The sequence below is a fragment of the Puma concolor genome, chromosome A1 (genome assembly GCF_028749965.1).
Source record: "Puma concolor isolate L17-30 chromosome A1, mPumCon1.1.hap2, whole genome shotgun sequence".
Lineage (NCBI taxonomy): Eukaryota > Metazoa > Chordata > Mammalia > Carnivora > Felidae > Puma > Puma concolor.
In genome coordinates, this window is record NC_141667.1 from 14,417,568 (window position 1) to 14,435,237 (window position 17,670).

Genomic DNA, 17,670 nt, shown 5'->3' on the forward strand with positions numbered 1-17,670 from the left:
TAGCTTAGTTGTATTTTCCACGTTCACCTAGGGCTTCTTGCAGATGAAACCACAAGCAAACCACAAGATGAAATTCAAGATTCTTGCTGTGCTCAAATTTTACCCCAACACGTTAATTGCGGCCGAACAAAATTTGCATTTCAAAACAGGCATTCAAAATAGGAATTGATTGTATATTTCCCGAGTCATCGTGGTACATTCATTGGCATTGCTGTTGCCATAACATTTTCACGAGTTGATTTTGTAATAACGTCTTGGGCAAAACTTTGATCTTTCAGAATAATGTTTCATTAAAACAGAATTTTATGACAGGGCGCCTGGGTGGCTCAGTCGGTTAAGGATCGGACACTTGATTTTGGCTCAGGTCATGATCTCAGTTCATGAGATCGAGTCCCACGAGGGCTCTGGGCTGACATCGAGAAGCCTGCTTGGGATTCTCTCCCTCTCTCTCTGCCCCTCCCCTGCTTGCTTTCTCTCTCTCTCAAACTAAATAAACACTAAAAAAATAAAACTATAAAAACAATTTAATAACAAATCTGGAAAATCCTTTTTGTCTTTCAGAAGAATGTTGAAATGTATTCCACTAGAGAGAAAATCCATACGATGATCTTTGGGCACCTATGAAGGTTTTGTTTTCAGCTGGCAGATTCTCCTAAAAGTGGGGATCTCTTTGCTATTTCTACCCAAAAGATGCCTAACACATGCGTTCTTTTGACTTGACTCAGAGCAAGTAGAGAGTACCAGCCAAGTAAGGTTGATTGGCCAGAGCTCTTACCCATTAGTATTTTCAGAAAAAAAATGGAACACGATGTAACAGATGTGTTAACTAGATGGAAGAATCTTTTTACCATATATATAATTGTATTGTATTGTATTATATTATATATTATATATAATATATACATCGTACATTATATATTGTATGTACATTATACATTACATATTACACATTACATACATTACATATACATATACATTATATATTATATATACATCATATATTGTATATAATATATATAGTAATGTATTATATTATTGTATTGCATTGTATTATATATTGTATTATTGTATATATTATAATATTATAATATATTATTTTATATTATTTTATAATATTATTATATTATTTTATATACTATATATTTTATAATATTATTTTATAATATTATAATATATAATTATATATTATATATATGGCATATATATAAATGTTGAATCACCATGATGTATACTTTAAGTATTTTACACTTTTGTCAGTCATACCTTAGTACAGCTAAAACGTAAAAACAAGAAAAACAAAAACAAAAGAAACCACTGAGAGGTACCATTTTTGATGTCCTTTGAAAAATTGTTGATTTTAAAAAAATTGTTGATTTACTTCCATCATTTCCCATGAAATGTGTCTATGTTCCCATAAGAATGATGGAACTGCATTCAGGTAGGAGGGAGGTAGACAGAACTGGAAAAGAAAACACATGTGTGCATTATAAAAAGATGCATGTTCTTGAATCTATCTGTGTTTGGCCAGTAGGTTTCTTTTTTCTGTAGCAGTAAAACCATCCTCCTGTCTGAGGTGAGAAGCAATGAGAAGATGCCTGCTCCGTTTGTGGTCTCCACGTGTGCTCTTTGACCCTTTGGGAGTCTGGTAGATAATCAGTTTCTCATATGACTTGAGACTATTCAACTCTCAAAGCACAGTTTATTGAGATATCTATGACCCTGATTGAATTATCCTCCTATAAACATGTGCAACATGAATGAATCTTTTAGAAGCTTAATACCAAACAAAGCTTGGATATTTTAGTCCATTTTTTCCTCCCTCTTTTAATTTTTTATTTAAGAAAAATTAGTAGAGAAACTAATAAAGTGATTCCCTTAAGAGTAGTCAGAAATCTGCATTATTTTTCCGTAGAAATGAAAATTCTAGATGTGGACATGTAATGATTGATAGGCTCCTTGATGGTTTTCTGCAAAGTTAGATCACCAAGAAGTGAGTAGGAAATTCAAGGTGGGGAGGCCTTGAAGAGTAAGCTTGAAGAGTGTATTTGTTGACTTAAATCACATGAATATAATTCTTCTCGTGATTATGATTACCAGTATAGCTTCATTAGAATACAGAAGTTCCAGAATACAACCAAGTCAACACCAACACTAAGTCAACATAAACTTCAACCCCAATCTCCAAAGGTCCCATTGACTTAAATTTGACTTGAGACTCATCAACAAAAAAAAGGAAACCAGATCTTGGGTACAGTACAAAGTCTATTTTACTATTGAAAATATAAACTGAAAAAAATGATCTTCTCTTTACTTTTAATGGCTTCTTTATTGGCAATGAGAGAAAAAAGAAACATTAAGGGATGCTGAAATCTCACATTCTCTAAATAAGCTTTTTAGTTAAAAAGTAAATCCGTATTAGGCCCCTGGGTGGCTTGGTTGGTTAAGCCTCTGACTTTGGTCCAGGTCATGATCTCATGGTTAGTGAGTTGGAGCCCCACATCAGGCTCTCTGCGGCCAGAACAGAGCCTGCTTCAAATCTCTGTCCCTCCCCTGCTCTCTCTTTTTCAATAATAAACACTAAAAAAAAAGTAAATCCGTATTATATTATTACATAAAAATAGAAAATACAATATTATAGAAAAACAAATAATATATTATTTATCTCTATGTGAAGTTACCAAGATTTGAAACATTCAACTTATAATCAAACATTTGATTCCATTTGATTTATGCCAAAGGGCATAAAACATGAATAAAATCCAATATATAAGAATAGATCTTGTCTTTATATTAACTAGCACAAGAATCAAATAAGGGTAATGATGTAAAATATATTGCACACGTGCCCCAGAAGTCTTTAATGAGATGGCAGGAAAATCTCGGGATCATCCCAGCCAAAGTTGTTATAGCAATCGCTATTATTCAGAGTTGGCATTGGAGGTCTGTGCCTTAAACCTGTACTGGGGGACTGAGCAGAAAGAAGCCGAACTCAGGAGCTGTCGGGGGCGTGTCTCGTGCGGTGTGAAGGCAGTCCCAGCCTGCAGGGAAGGACAAAGCTCACGAACACGGAGAGGCAGAAATCAGGAGCGGGGATCACCCCGCGCTGAAGAAGCCTGTGGAATTACCACCCGCACTCCCATGTTCTTATTTCACGTATTTGTTGTTTATCTGTTCATCTAGTGTTTCATTCAGTTCCACGAACCGATAGATTTCTGGTTTTGCTTAAGCTGTTTAGGTTCCTGCCGGTGTCACGACTGTAAGTACCTGTTTACCGCACACTTAGGGCTTTCGGTGTCCCCGTAGTTCCGATATTCCTCCCCAAACACTAAACTGTTCTGTTAGTAAACCTGTGAGTGATTTATCTGATGCTTCTACTGGTCAGATCTCCATATAAAGTGGAGGAGACACCCCGGTCGGTCTACTCAGGCAAGGTTGAGGAAGGGCAGCGCAATCGCACTGCTGGGAGAGTTGAAGGAAGTATTAAAATGGGCAATAGTTGGAGGAAGGCCACATGGTTCAGTAGCACGTCTGTCTGTCACCCAGCCACTAGCTATGTGAAGGTGCAAATGTACAGACACAACCATCTTATTACCACTAACGGACATCTGGGTTTCTGAGTGACAAATTTGTGGTTAACAAATTTTCTGTCGCATTCAGGGTTGCCAAGTGAGACTTCCTTGTACTAGTTTCGATACTTACGTTATATTCATGAGTTAAGCTTTTTTTTGGGTCAACCGGGTTCATTTGGCTCAGGGCTTTCATGGACGTGGAGGCTCCACTTTGCAGACCGTCACTCATTTGGGGATCAACCTTGTTACTTCCTGATAAACCATTTCTGCTCATATTTGTTATCCATTTTATCGAATTGGGGGCTCTTAAATTCAAATTAAAAGTCATACTCATGACATAAGTGTTCTTGTTCTAGGCTGAGATTTGGCAAAGGGAGGGCAGGGGGACACATTTTAGCTTATGGGCTTTGAATCCTGTATGGTTCCTCCATGGAAGTTTTTGACATACGGCCCGAATATGTGAATTTTGCCAAACATGTCTTCATTTTTTTTTTTTCTAAGTTACTTTAAGATTTAAGAACCTTAAGGATATAAACTATACTGTCTCTAAATTATGGACAATAAACTACTATTATTTTAATGTTTGTTTGTTTTTTTTAATTTATTTTTGAGACAGAGAATGGCAGAGCATGAGCAGGGGAGGGTCAGAGAGAGAGGGAGTCACAGAATCCGAAGCAGGCTCCAGGCTCTGAGCTGTCAGCACAGAGCCTGACGTGGGGCTCGAACTCACGGACTGTGAGATCATGACCTGAGCTGAAGTCGGACGCTTAACTGACTGAGCCACCCAGGTGCCCTAAATTACTATTATTTTAGAAACCATACATGAAATATACCATAAAAGACCACAGAGCAGACCAAATGATTCTGAAGTCCCAGACTGACAACTCCTGAGTCAAAGAAAGAATTAGAAGGATTGTTTGTAGTTTTAAAGTGGGGTGACTGAGTTGGGAATACGATTAATATAGAGCAAATAATATCATACCATTTAATTAAGAAATCATCTGTAATGTTCTATGTTTCCATTTCTTTCTTTGCTGAGAAACAATTACTGTGAGCTGCAACCTGTTAGTTTCGTTATTATTAGCAAACATTAGCTAGTTTTGCTTCTACCTCGATACTACAATTTCAGGTTTGTAGCTTTCATGAATTTAAGGAAAATAAATTTTTAAGTAAATAAACATTGCATATTCCCAGGGGTGGTTCCTCATAACACTAAATGACATTTACTTAGTCTTTGCACATTAAATTAAGTTTTAGGCTGAGGAACAACATGTGTTTTTTCCTATGATGGGCTGTTCCTAAAAATAAATCTATGTTTTAATTTAATCCTTCAGTGCATTCTCATCCTGTGAATAATGCCATTTTAATGAATTTTACATTAGTTACAAAAATCCCGAGCAACCTAATACATTCCTATAAGTTCCAAACTTTGGGGGTTTCAGTGCCAAGCTTCTAAATCCAATTTAATCAGAGTAAAAAAAAAATGTTAAAGTGTTTTTGTGATGGCTTCTGAAATTTATATACTTTGCCAATATAGCTCACAAACAGTTAAAGTCACTGTTGACTTTAGAAGAAGTTGATGTCTCTGTCTCTCTCTTTAAAAACTTATTACTATTATTATTTTTAGAAAGAGAGAGAGAGAGAGAGAGAGAGAGAGAGAGAGAGAGACTGAGAGCTGGGAGAAGGGCAGAGGGAGAGAGAGAGAGAGATAGAGAGAACCCTAACGCAGGACTTGATCCCACGACCCTGGGATCAATCATGATGTGAACCAAAACTGAGTCGGACTCTGAATTCACTGAGCCACCCAGACACCCCTGGTTTTTTGGGGTTTTTTTTTCAGTGAATAATTTTTCTGACTTTCTTGTTCCATTCTTAGTGTACAAATATGGAGAAAAATATTTTTAGTAGCTCTTAAAGATATTCATTGCAGGCGAAGATCAAGTTTGCTGCACAGACACTATCCAAGTCCAAGTCTGGGGGGATGAAGAGGGCTCCTTGCCCTAATAAAAGAGGGGGAAAGCCAGAGGGGATGCCGTGGTGCAGGGGCCACGACAGAACGGCCGCAAATTTCTGCAGGTGGAAAGCAAGCACTGAAGACAAGAGGCAGTTCAAGGAAGATTTCTTTTTAGTGGAATCCTAGGGATCCTGTTGAAACAAACCTTCAACAATTTTACCCCAATTTTACCATATCCTGGGTGCAGTTGGATTTCTTCCAGAAACTGGTGAAGGAGCTGAAATCCTCGTTAAGGTTGCACAGAGGTCAAAAAGAATTGAGCTTTGCAACAAGGGGAAACTTATATTTCTTTTGATGATATACACAGAAGTAAACGTTTGCAATTTGATTTTATTGCATTAAAAAGCCTGGTCTTAAGTGGCATGCTATCTGCATAGATCCCATGAACAGAAATGCAGTCCAGTCCTAAAAATTACTTAAAAGAGGTCAAGTTGATATTAAAATGTTAGAGGGAACTAATTTGTAAATTGCACTAGCATATCTTAAAATCCTCTCCTTCACTCTTTTCTCTACCAATATCTCCCATATCCAGTAGCTTCTCTGCATCCCTCAACCTCCAACCCCAAATCAGTCTCCACTTCCATCCCAATCTCCACTCAAATCTCCTCTCAACCCAATCAATAACAAAAGATATTTGTTTTTTAAAATTTTTTAAAATGTGTGTTCACTTTTTTTGAGAGACAGGAGAGAGAGAGAGAGTGAGCAAGTCGGGGAGCAGCAGAGAGAGGGAGACAGAATCCGAAGCAGGCTCCAGGCTCCGAGCTGTCAGCACAGAGCCCGACGTGGGGCTCAAACTCACAAATCGTGAGATCATGACCTGAGCTGAAGTCAGATGCTTAACCGACTGAGCCACCCAGGCGCCCCACAGAAGATATTTGTTGAGCATACACAACCTTTTAAGCAACTTGATGAACGGTAAAGCTATATTGGTGGATAAAACAGAAAAGCAGTCCTGTTCTCATGATCCTGCACTATTCATTCTAATGGGGCAATGAGGCAATAACAAAGACATGAAAGTAAAGTATATAATACAGTTATATAGTTATACGTGATAGAGAGGGATAAATAATAAGAACCAGCAACAGGGTCAGTGAGTCTACAATGTCTGTTGGAGGGAGTGGTGGCCAGTGGAGTTCTTGCTGAGAAGCAGATTTTGAATAGAAACTGTAGAGAAAGAAAAAAAAAAAAATCAAGCCATGAAAATATACGAGAAGAAGGCATTCCAGTTTGAGGAAAGATCAAGTACAAAAAAAATCTGTGTGCAGAGTAATTCTGGCACGTCCAAGGATGGGGAAGGAGGCCTTTGTGACTGACGGAGAGAGTAGAAGGGAAGGTTAGTAAGAAAATGGATCAGAGAATGCGCGTGACTTTACACGTAATAGACAGATTTTCTGTTTTTTTTCTGCATGAAATGGAAGCCATTTCTGAGTAAAGGGGTGACACTATGTTATTATGTTTTAACAGACTCTGGATTGAGAAAGGAAACACTAGAGACTTTTACAGTAGTTTAGGAAACAATGGTGTTTTGGACCGGGGTGATGATAAGGGGGTAATATGAAATAGCAAGAATATATTTGGAAGGTAGCACCAATGGGATTATTTTGGTAGACAGTTTGGGAGTTGAGAGAGGGGGGGTAGAGAGAGAGAGAGAGAGAGAGAGAGAGAGAGAGAATGGAGTAATTATTATTTATGATAGCACAGATTAAGGATGAGTTGGTTTAGGGACAAATACCAAGAATTCAGCCTGGGATGTATTCAGTCTGAGATTCCGATTATATACTCAGATGGACAGGTCAGGTAGGCAGCGTGGGTTTGGGTCTGGATTTTGAAAAGGTGTCTGAGCAGGAGATAGCAGTTGGGAGAACAGAGGTGGTATTTCATGCCATGGAACTGGGTGAAATCCCTAAGGGAGTGAATACAGAGAGCATAGGAAGAAGCACCAAGACTGAGCTTGGGGCATTGCAACGTTTAGACATGGAGTGAAAAAAGGAATATAAAAGAGAAAAGAAAGACGAGCCAGAGAGATAGGGAGAAGGCAGATGAAAGTACCGGTTTGGAGCCCAGGGAAGAAAGCATTTTCTTAAACCAGCATTTTCTATAATCAGATGGGTTAATGCTTCTGATAGGTCAAATCTGATGAAAACTGAAAGATGATCACTGGGTTCAGTGATTTGGCGATCATTAGCGAGCTAGAGAAGAGCAGTTTCAGTGGAATGAAGGAGACAGATCATGACTTAAGAATGTTCGACAGAAAGGGAAAACTTGGAGAAAGCGAGTTATAGAAGGCCCTTTTCAAGGAGTTTTGCTAAAAGGGAAGAAAGAGAAAGGGGAGCAACAGTTGGGAAGGAGAGCGAGGTCAAAAGGGAGCTTTTATTTTATCTATCTTCCCTTCAATTATCTATTCATCTGTTCATATTTAATCCTGGGAGAAATGTTTATAGGCTAACAGACTGATCCATTAAAGAGGGGAAAATGATGACTCTGAACAGAGAGGGAGAATGGCTAGAGAGACTGGCAATGGCTAGAGCCAGGTCTAGCAATGACCTTGAGGGGGCACGAAAGGATGGGGATGTAACACACAGGTGTGGGGTAAGTCTCGACTGGGAGCATTAGAATGACAAGGTCAGGAGTCTAGACCCTGCTTCAGCTCCTTCTACTTTTTCTTTTTCTCCTTCTCTCTAATGGCTCCATAATCTAAATGTAAATTATCCCTTACAAGCTGGAAAATAAAGAACCTTACCCAAAAGAACCCAGTGAGGAAGGATGGCGAAGACCCCATGGGAACCTACAAAGAGACGTGGTAGGAGCCTAGGGTAGTTGGGATGTTGGAATATTTCACATTTAATATCTTTTTTTTTTTTTAGCTCTTAGATATCATTTATATTTGCAAGCAGGAGTGATTAATGATTCTATTTCAGCAAAATAATCTTGTGTCTATCTGCTGTATGGAGAACGAGTTGAAAATCGAGAAAAACCTATATAATCACCAATTGTTTAGATAATGCAATGCCCATCAACGACTTCACTCTTTTTCTGTGGCTGAATTGACTGACTGTTTTCTCCCACTGGAAGGACACAATATGGATTTGAAGGCTTATACAGGACCCCAGATAGTCTGATCCCATATAAAGGGACCTTATTGTTCGACATTAAACATTTCCTTTTGTTTAAGTTTTCTCAGAGGCCATTACTAACTAAGGGAGGGGGAGGGTAGCTTTGGATTCTTTTGGGAAAGTTAAAGATAGATTAGGAAGCTGCTGACCGTACAGAGTTCCTTAAAAATATGTCCACGCATAGGAAGAATAGTGAGCAATCAAAGGCAGATAGTTTTGATAGCCATTACAAACTAAACATTCTGGATTGAGATAATTACCAGTCATCTGTGACAACCAGTGAGGATTTTATCTGGAGTATCTAACTACAAAATGAAGAAATCTTAATAGGTTAAGCTAATGAATTTGTATTTAACTTAACTTGATAGTTATTTTCAAATTACATATTTGTGTGTATATAATTAAGTACATCTCTAGAGATAATGTATACTACCTATAAAATATATGTGTGTATAAAGTATATATCTAACACAAATTTTATGGTAAAAAGATTTCCTCCACAGCAACTTTATTTCTGGGACAAAATCCTTGTACTAGAGACAATAGAGATGATTCTTGCTCCCCTGAGCTGGGAGAATGTTTCATGGCCCTCTGCTTGCATAGGCCTCTCTAAGGCTCTGTTTCTGATTTTGAAACCACAATTTTGTTTTGTTTTGTTTTTATTGGAGAAGGTTTCCAAATTGATAAACTCCAGAACTAGAAAAACCTGAACGCATCCGGGCCTTGGATCACTTTAAGTATTCAGTCCAGAATGACAGTTGCACCCTTCTAGTGTAGTCCGATGCAGTGTAAAATCCCAGACTCATTACATAGACTCTCCTCCCCCAGCTCGGTTCTAATTCAGACTTGAATTTCCGGATATTTGGGGGCGGGTCCTGCTGGCTTCTCTTGTCTTTGCTTCCCTCCTGCTCCAGTTAGGTTCTGCTCTTGACTTCTCTAGGATTGGCCTCAGGGGGAGTAATCACAAGTGGCCAGTGTGGTAGCAATCTGGTATGGCTCGGCAAGTTATCCCAAACTGACCCCTTTCCTCTTACCCGGTGAGTGTTTTGGTGTATTCCTTGGCAATATTTTTCTCCTGAATCTTCTCTCTGCTGCTCACCTGATGAGGCCGGTATCTTTCCTAGGCTGGCCATCTGTGACGGCTCTTCTGGCCTTTAGGTTGCTTCTCGTGTCCATCCTGTCGTGCTGTCCCTCTGCCCTTTCGGATAGAACCCTCCAGGCAATTTCTTTTTAAAGGTTTCCCATGGCAAGATCCATGTTTGGATTTTGAGAAACTTCTCTGGGTGTGGAAACGCAGCTTGACCCAATGCACTGCCCTCTCCTTTCCTCTAGGCCTTGAATTTCTCAAGTCACTTTTCTTTGGCTTGAGGTTAAGGGGAAACATCACGTCTGCTTCCCCGTGGGTGTGTGTGGATCAGCATAGCTCACTGCTAACTCACTCTGGAGAAAACTTCTCAGTACTTTCCATCTTTTTAGGCTAAGGTCAGTGAGTAGCTAATGCCAATAGGACCAGTTTGGAGCTGCTGTGTCCTCTCCTCTGCCCCATTTTAAACATTCTGAAGGAATGGTATAGCATCCATCTTCAGATGTAGGTGTACTTAGAGCTTATTGTTTTGTGCTTCACCCGAGAGAGATTAAGTCGAAGCAGGATGAATGGCCTGTAATAACCCATTATACTCCCCCAGTGGAAGACACAGGGAAAATAAGACACAGAAGACAGAAGACACAGAAAATAAAGATGAAACAAGTCCGAAAGAAGATTTTGGCCAATGGAACCAATGTACAAATATGGCAGGATAATCCGGTCATGTGAGAAGGTGGCCACCCAAGTCTGGAGGGACGACTTGGGCAGTGTACTCAGAATAAAACCTTTCCATTTCTGACTCGGCCAATCAGGCACATCTTTATTTAAAGTGGCCTATAATTTCCTTTTCTAATCTAAGTTTTGACTTCTGGGGATAGCACTTAAAGACAGAAAGGGCAGCTGTATGGAAATGTAAAGTCTTTGTAAATGGGCTCACAAGAAAGAATCTATCTTGGTTTCCCACAATCTTACAATCTACTTATTTCTTTGGTTGTAGGGATCCAGTTCCATAACATATTCTCCAGGCCTCTATAACAGTTTAGAAACATTTATCATCCAAACACCCAGCAGGTTAACCTCTAGCCTACACTGGTCCTCAGAAGAAGTAAGATTTTATGGAGATTTTACGGACACATCTATACTGTGTCTGAAACGGAAGTAGAAACTTAACCAGTTTCAAAGACTGTGTTGAGTTACTGGGATAAAATTATTAAACTGTTAAGTTCTTTTACACATAGACGATTCTTGGTTATTTGCATCATACGGTGGCATTCATTTGTGAATTGTCTCAGATTTCACACACTTGTTTACCACGCAGGCCAACAGAGGACCTGACACTCGTCGATACTGACTTGCATTCTCAAATTGGATTCATCGATCTTAAAATCGACGTTACAAGTAACAGTCGGCTACGCATTTTTTGCTTTGGCCTGCCTCAAAGTGAGACTGGGGGCGCCAGGCAAGCCAGTGTTAAAAGGTCTCACGAGAGGCACACCGAGCCTTCAGCGGGTGGGATGGAAACGTGGCAAGCACTCTCGCGAGACCTGAAGTAACCACAGCTGCAGCAGCCAGAGGGAGGAGCCGAGCACCGGAAGTCCTTCATCTGGAGAGCCGGCCCCCACGCCGGAAGGGGCCTGACTTTTCTTTAAAAGAGACCATTTTCCCGGAAATAGGAAGACGCCTACTTGGCTGGAAGTTCCACTTCCTTGAGCGCTCCCCCTCTTCTGGAAGTTTTTCTGTCGCCTGTGCTCGCCTTTGCCCCCTTTCCTTGTTTTATCCTTAGAGTAGAAAAGAATACTTTTAGTGTCTCCCTCCTAGTTTCGCCGAAGTGGTTGAGTATCTCACTCCCCAAGGTGAGGCTCCTGCCTCACACCCCCGTGTAGCTGGGAAGGTGGGACCCGGGCATGTTTGGACTCCGGGGACGCTGAAGGAAGGGCAGAGAGAGGACACAGAGCCCCTCTTCTGCACCTGCTACCAGACTAGGTCTCCTCTAGTCGCGCCTCCCACCGCCATGCACCCCGCGGCCTTCCTGCTTCCCGTGCTTGGAGCCACCGTGCTGTGGGGAGCGACCCCCATCCGGGGGCTCATTCGAGCCACTTCAGACCGCAATAACAGCATGGATTTTGCAGACCTGCCAGCTCTCTTTGGGGCTGCCTTGAGCCACGAGGGACTTCCCGGGTTACTTGTGGAGGCCCAGCCAGCCAACGCCTGCAGCCCCATTGCCCCGCCACCCCCGGTTGCGGCCAACGGATCGGTCTTCGTTGCACTTCTCCGAAGATACGACTGCAACTTCGACCTCAAGGTCCTGAACGTTCAGAAGGCTGGGTATGGGGCCGCTGTGGTACACAATGTAAATTCCAATGAACTTCTGACTATGGTGTGGAGCAGCGAGGAGGTCCAGCAGCAGATCTGGATCCCGTCTGTGTTTGTTGGGGAAAGGAGCTCCAGGTACCTGCGTGCTCTGTACGTCTATGAGAAGGGAGCACAAGTGCTCCTGGTCCCGGACAATAACTTCCTCCTGGGCTATTGCCTCATCCCTTTCACAGGGGTGGTGGGACTGCTGATTTTGGCCGTGGCAGCAGGGCTGATAGTTCGTTTCATCCAGCACCAGAAACATCTCCAGCGGAATCGACTGACCCAAGAGCAACTGAAGCGGATTCCTACACACGACTATCAGAGGGGAGACCGGTATGAGGTCTGTGCCATCTGCCTGGACGAGTATGAGGATGGAGACAAGCTGAGGGTCCTTCCCTGTGCCCATGCTTATCACAGCCGCTGTGTGGACCCCTGGCTCACCCAGACCCGGAAGACCTGCCCCGTCTGCAAGCAGCCTGTTCATAGCGGCCCTGGAGACGGGGAACAGGAGGGAGAAACTCCGGGGCAAGAAGGTGATGAGGAAGGGGAGCCAAGGGACCAGCCCGCCACAGAACGGACCCCGCTTTTGGGCTCCAGCCTCACGCTTCCCACATCCTTTGGCTCCTTAGCCCCAGCCCCCATTGTTTTTCTTGGGTCTTCAATAGATCCATTGCCCTCCCCATCCTCCTCTCCCATTTCTGCGGCCATCCTGGTCTGATACCCCCCTCCCCCCCCCCCACCTCTGGCCACCTATTTGCACAGCCCCTGTCCCTGCCTTCAGTCTAACCTTGTGAGGGTTAGGACGCATTTCCACCGCAGGTTTCTTTCTCCTTTACTCAACCCTATCCTTTCGAGGGCTGGGGGTGGAAAGGGACGGGGTCTTCACTTACTGGACTAATAAAATTGTTTTTGTGGAGTGAAAACAAAAAGTCATTCAGATAAGTGCGAAAGCCATAGGTGAAAGCTGTCAAAGGCAATTTGAAAGAGCGTATTTTAGTAATTCGTGCCAAGGGTGACCAAAAAAAAAAAAAAAAAAATCAGAAACGTTATCTTAAATCCCTCAGAGTATCTTAAATTTACCTTGGGATATTAACATTTTTACATTTGGCCTTGATGCAAGTTCTCCTATCTGTAAAAATTTCAGCGCATTTCTTTTAACCATTTTTGAGAGGGGTGGATATAAATGGAATAAATGACTCTTATCTAAATGTTGAATTATCGTCAGTTAATGCCTCGAGAGTGCAAAACTGTTGAAATGTCCATGGGGTCATGACAAAAAATAACTAGGTTGCAGGTCCCCTGTCCTCTGCTCTTCTTATGTGGTAAGTGCCTGTGTAAACATAACACGTTTAATCGCTTTACAGCATGTGGTCTTTTAGTATTCAGATATGGCTAATTGGGGTGGAATTTCAGGAGGATGCATTTTAGCTTTGTCTTTTGTTTAAATGAAGGACCCATGCCACACGGCATGCTTTTCACCTGAGAGAGGTGACTGTTAGGCCATATTTTCTGTGTGTGGAGCTGCCTATGTGTAATTCAAGAGTTAGCTAATACCCTTCCTTTTTAGAAATTAAGGTCATTTTCACCTTTTAATGATTGTTATTATTAGCTAAGCAAGTTCTTATTGTATGCTTGCTTTCAGCTCACCTCCGACTTCCTGATCCTGCATTGATAATGCAAATGATTAAATACTCTGTTATTTGGATTAGAATGTTCTCTTTCATGCAAGCCTTGAAATAACTTTTACACGGAAAGACTTCTGTATTGGAAAACAGAGTCAGTAGTCATGAGAAAATGTAATATTTACGTGAACGTATAGTTTTATTTCGATAAAGATACATGTAAAATCACAGGTTTAGAACTGAGACGGTTCTATTAAGGCAATTGCAAATATGAGTCCGATGGATGATCTGTTCTGTTCATTAATGTTATGCTCCAGGTTTTTATTTCAATATTTTTCACAATGTGCATCTTTTGGCATGAGATTCTATTAAAATGTGTGCATTGATGAGCATTAGATAATATTGAGGGCTGCACAACCATGGGATCTCCAAAGAACAGACGCTGAGGTGGAGTTTTGTGTTTATAAGTTGGTTGAGGAGTGAAGGAAGCAGAACTGGGCAGAGGTAAGAGTTGAAGGCCACACTGCCATCGCAGGAGAAGTCTCAGCGGGTGCCCCAGAGAGCACTGGAGCAGGGATGGCCCCGTAAAGATGTCCCAGATCAAAGCAAGAGAGCAGGTCCACGTGACCCTGAAGTCACCAGTCATTTCTTATAGGCTGGCACAGGGGGAGAGGAGTGATCTTGGGCCAGGTAGCTTTCTTCAGGCAAGGACAGTTTCTGGAGAGAAACTCTGCTGAGAACCTTTGACCCCCAAGGTTTAGTCCTGAGTGGACTGGGGCCGGGTGGGGGGTGGGGGGTGGGGGCGGAGGGGTGTTGGGCAGACCACTATAGCATATTCTATAACTATTTACTAAGGGTGGGTGGGTCCAAAGAATAACAAGTGTGAGAAACTTCCCTGGCTTACATTGTGCAGCATTCCTTTCTGTTTTAATATGACATTCTGAGGTTAGCTCCAGAGGTGAGCAATGTATGGAAAGTGGCTAACTGCTACCTGTATGAACTTCCTTTAAAGGGAAGGAAGGCCACAAGAGTGGCCTTTGTTAAGCCCAGTGGAGGATGAATGAAAGTCACAAGCAAAGACTATGAAACGTTTCCTGTACTCATCACGTGTCCACTGAACATCTCCTGAGCTTCCATGACATTCCAGGCACAGCAGGGAGCTGTGACGAAGAGAAGGAAGGTCTCATCCCCAATTCTCTGATATTCAGGAGAACACAAACAAGTAAACAGCCATTACGTAGCATGATGCTGTGACAATTAGTAAGAAAGGGGATATATGATCAAGGAAGAATTATCCACCCGTGCGCTGGAGTGGCTGGGCTCACACTGGCTCAAGAGAGCCAGTTGCTAATTCTGGAAGCCTTGCCACATCGTTGCTAAACACAGGCATTGCCAAACATTAGATTATATAAACTTACTATTAAATAACCTATATTAAAAACAAAGCTAATACACGCTCATCACTTCCTAATTATTTTACTGTTCCTTACACTCTAGAGGTCCTTTCTGTCTGTTAGCCCTGCCTGCATATAGAGCTCATGCAGGGGTGTGCTGCCGCGCATGTCTTCTGATCTCTGTGTCAGTGACATTACATTGGAGGCTGAAATTGGTTGCGACACAAGTATTTATACCACAGAAGCTGGCAAATACTTCTCGCCCATCTCGCCTCCCCTGGGTTGGATTTATGTATTGTTTTGCTGGTTACCTAGACTTAACAAAGTGATAGAGACAGTGACAATAACGCAGATTAAATTTAAATGTGTGTCATGTCTTCAGCCGTTACATTACCAGTAGCACAAAAACGTGAGGAGCTATCCTTCACATGTTTGAAAACTATCTGGCAAATAAGTCCCCATGTCATCGATGAATGAGTGAAGTTGTCAGTACATCTTCACTTTCCCCCCTTTTGTCCTTCTCATTAAGGTAAATGGAAATATCGAGTAATATTTATGTCAGAACTATATGAGTTTGTCAATGCCGTGAGCAACTTCTGAATTGGGAAGCGATCAAGCGTTTATTCAGAGTCTAATTTTGCGAAAGCACGGTTCAGTTGCAATCATAGTTTGGCGGAATGGGCAAGAGTTCAGCAATCATCAGCCTAAGTGTTCCGGGAGGATAAGTTGGCTGTGTCGTATCTACAACAAAGAGCCTTGTGTATTTTATTCTTTTCGTAAACCGTGCACTACACATCCCTTTGCATCAGTAGAGACTGTAATACAATTGTGCGCGTAGGCGCATCTCTGCATTTTCCCCAACGAGAGTGGGTTGCTAATCGTTCGCCAGCATACGACTAGGTAAAGCAGAGCAAGTGTAGACGTTCACCCAGTCACTGTATGAGCACGTGGGAGGGCGTGTGACCCATTCAGGAAGGACGGCGTGAGGGGAGAACAGAGAGGAAAAGGAAGGTTTAGCCGAGGCCACTAGTTGGATGCAGATTCCATTCCACTCTCTCACACCGTGTTCTGCTTTGTAGCAGGTCACACGAAGATGAAGTTCTCGGGCTCCTCTTTCATTCTGCCATCAACACTGCCGATCACGAATGCACTGGCTCCCGTGTGGCCTGGATGAAGTCCCCAAGTGCAGCATTTCTCACACTCCTTACTCTTTCTGCTACGACCACATTTTTGTGACCATCTCTTCAGCGCTGTTGAAATCACCTGTTCTGGCTGGCCAGGTGCTTCCAGGCGGTCTGGCTCTGTGTGGATTCTCTCCAGTGCTCACTATTCCTTGTGTTATTTTGGGAAACCTAAGCCTTCTCCTCATCAATGGAAAGCCCCGTCTATCCATTACCCCCAATGGCAGGGCTACTCCCTCTAGGTCCTGGCTTCCATATTGGAGTATTTTACTCAGTGCCCCCGGATCATTTTTCCTAAGTCCCGGCTCTCAAGTCTCCCCCCGCTCCATGTTTATTTTGCTCTTTTCCTCCTATAGATTTACCGTTCTTAATTTTTGTAGAATTCATGATCGAATATTTGACAAATCAGAAATCTCTTTAAATTTAAATGTGAAACTTCATGGGTTTTTCCAGTCAAAACCATTTTCAGCATTCTTTAAAACATTAAAAAAGTGATGAATAAAAATGTGTTTTAAAGACAAATGCATGGGGTGCGTGGGTGGCTCAGTCAGTTGAGCTTCCGACCTCGGCTCAGACCATGATTTCACAGGTCGTAGGTTCGAGCCCTACTTCGAGCTCTGTGCTGACAGCTCAGAGCCCGGAGCCTGCTTTTGGATTCTGTGTCTCCCTCTCTCTCTGCCCCTTCGCCACTTGCACTCTGTCTCCCTCTCTCTCAAAAATAAACATTAAAAAAATTAAAAAAGAAAGACAAATGCAGAACTATTATGACTTAATGTTTTTGCTTTACAAAGACTTTTTTTTTTCTTTAAAAAGTTCATGGTATAACACATCCCTAGCCTGTAGATTCCTTAAGGAAAGAAACAGTAAATGTTATCTAATTATCATCAGGTACTAGCTCAGTCACTGTCATATGCCCCAAATGAATACCTAAATATTTTTAAGTCATTTCTTTAAAACTTGATTATATAAATGAGATTATAAACTTTATTTATTTATTTAAATAAGAATAAAATAAAATTAAATAAAATAAAATAAGAATAAAATAAACTTTTATTTTTTATTTGTAATATTTGTCACCGTATCAAAGCCATGTGCATGGACATCAGTGGAATGTTTTGAAAGATGTGTTAATGTTTTTAAAGATGCCGTTACAAGTTCTGTCTCTGCTGCTTTCTCAGATGATCATCCTAACTCCACACATTAAAAAAAAAAATCTATTCATCCAGCCATTCTATCCTTCCATTTTTTCACCCAGCTGATTAAGCAGTCATTCCTTCTGTAAATACTAGCCTGTGTGTTGGTATTATGACAGTGTGCAAGATAGATAGGGCCCTGCTC

At 41.6% G+C, this 17,670-nt stretch overlaps 1 pseudogene; it reads left to right on the top strand.

The window, feature by feature from the left end:
• The first annotated feature begins 11,458 nt into the window (after positions 1 to 11,458).
• On the top strand, positions 11,459 to 13,427 carry LOC112861620 (E3 ubiquitin-protein ligase RNF167 pseudogene; annotated as a pseudogene).
• Positions 13,428 to 17,670: the final 4,243 nt, after the last annotated feature.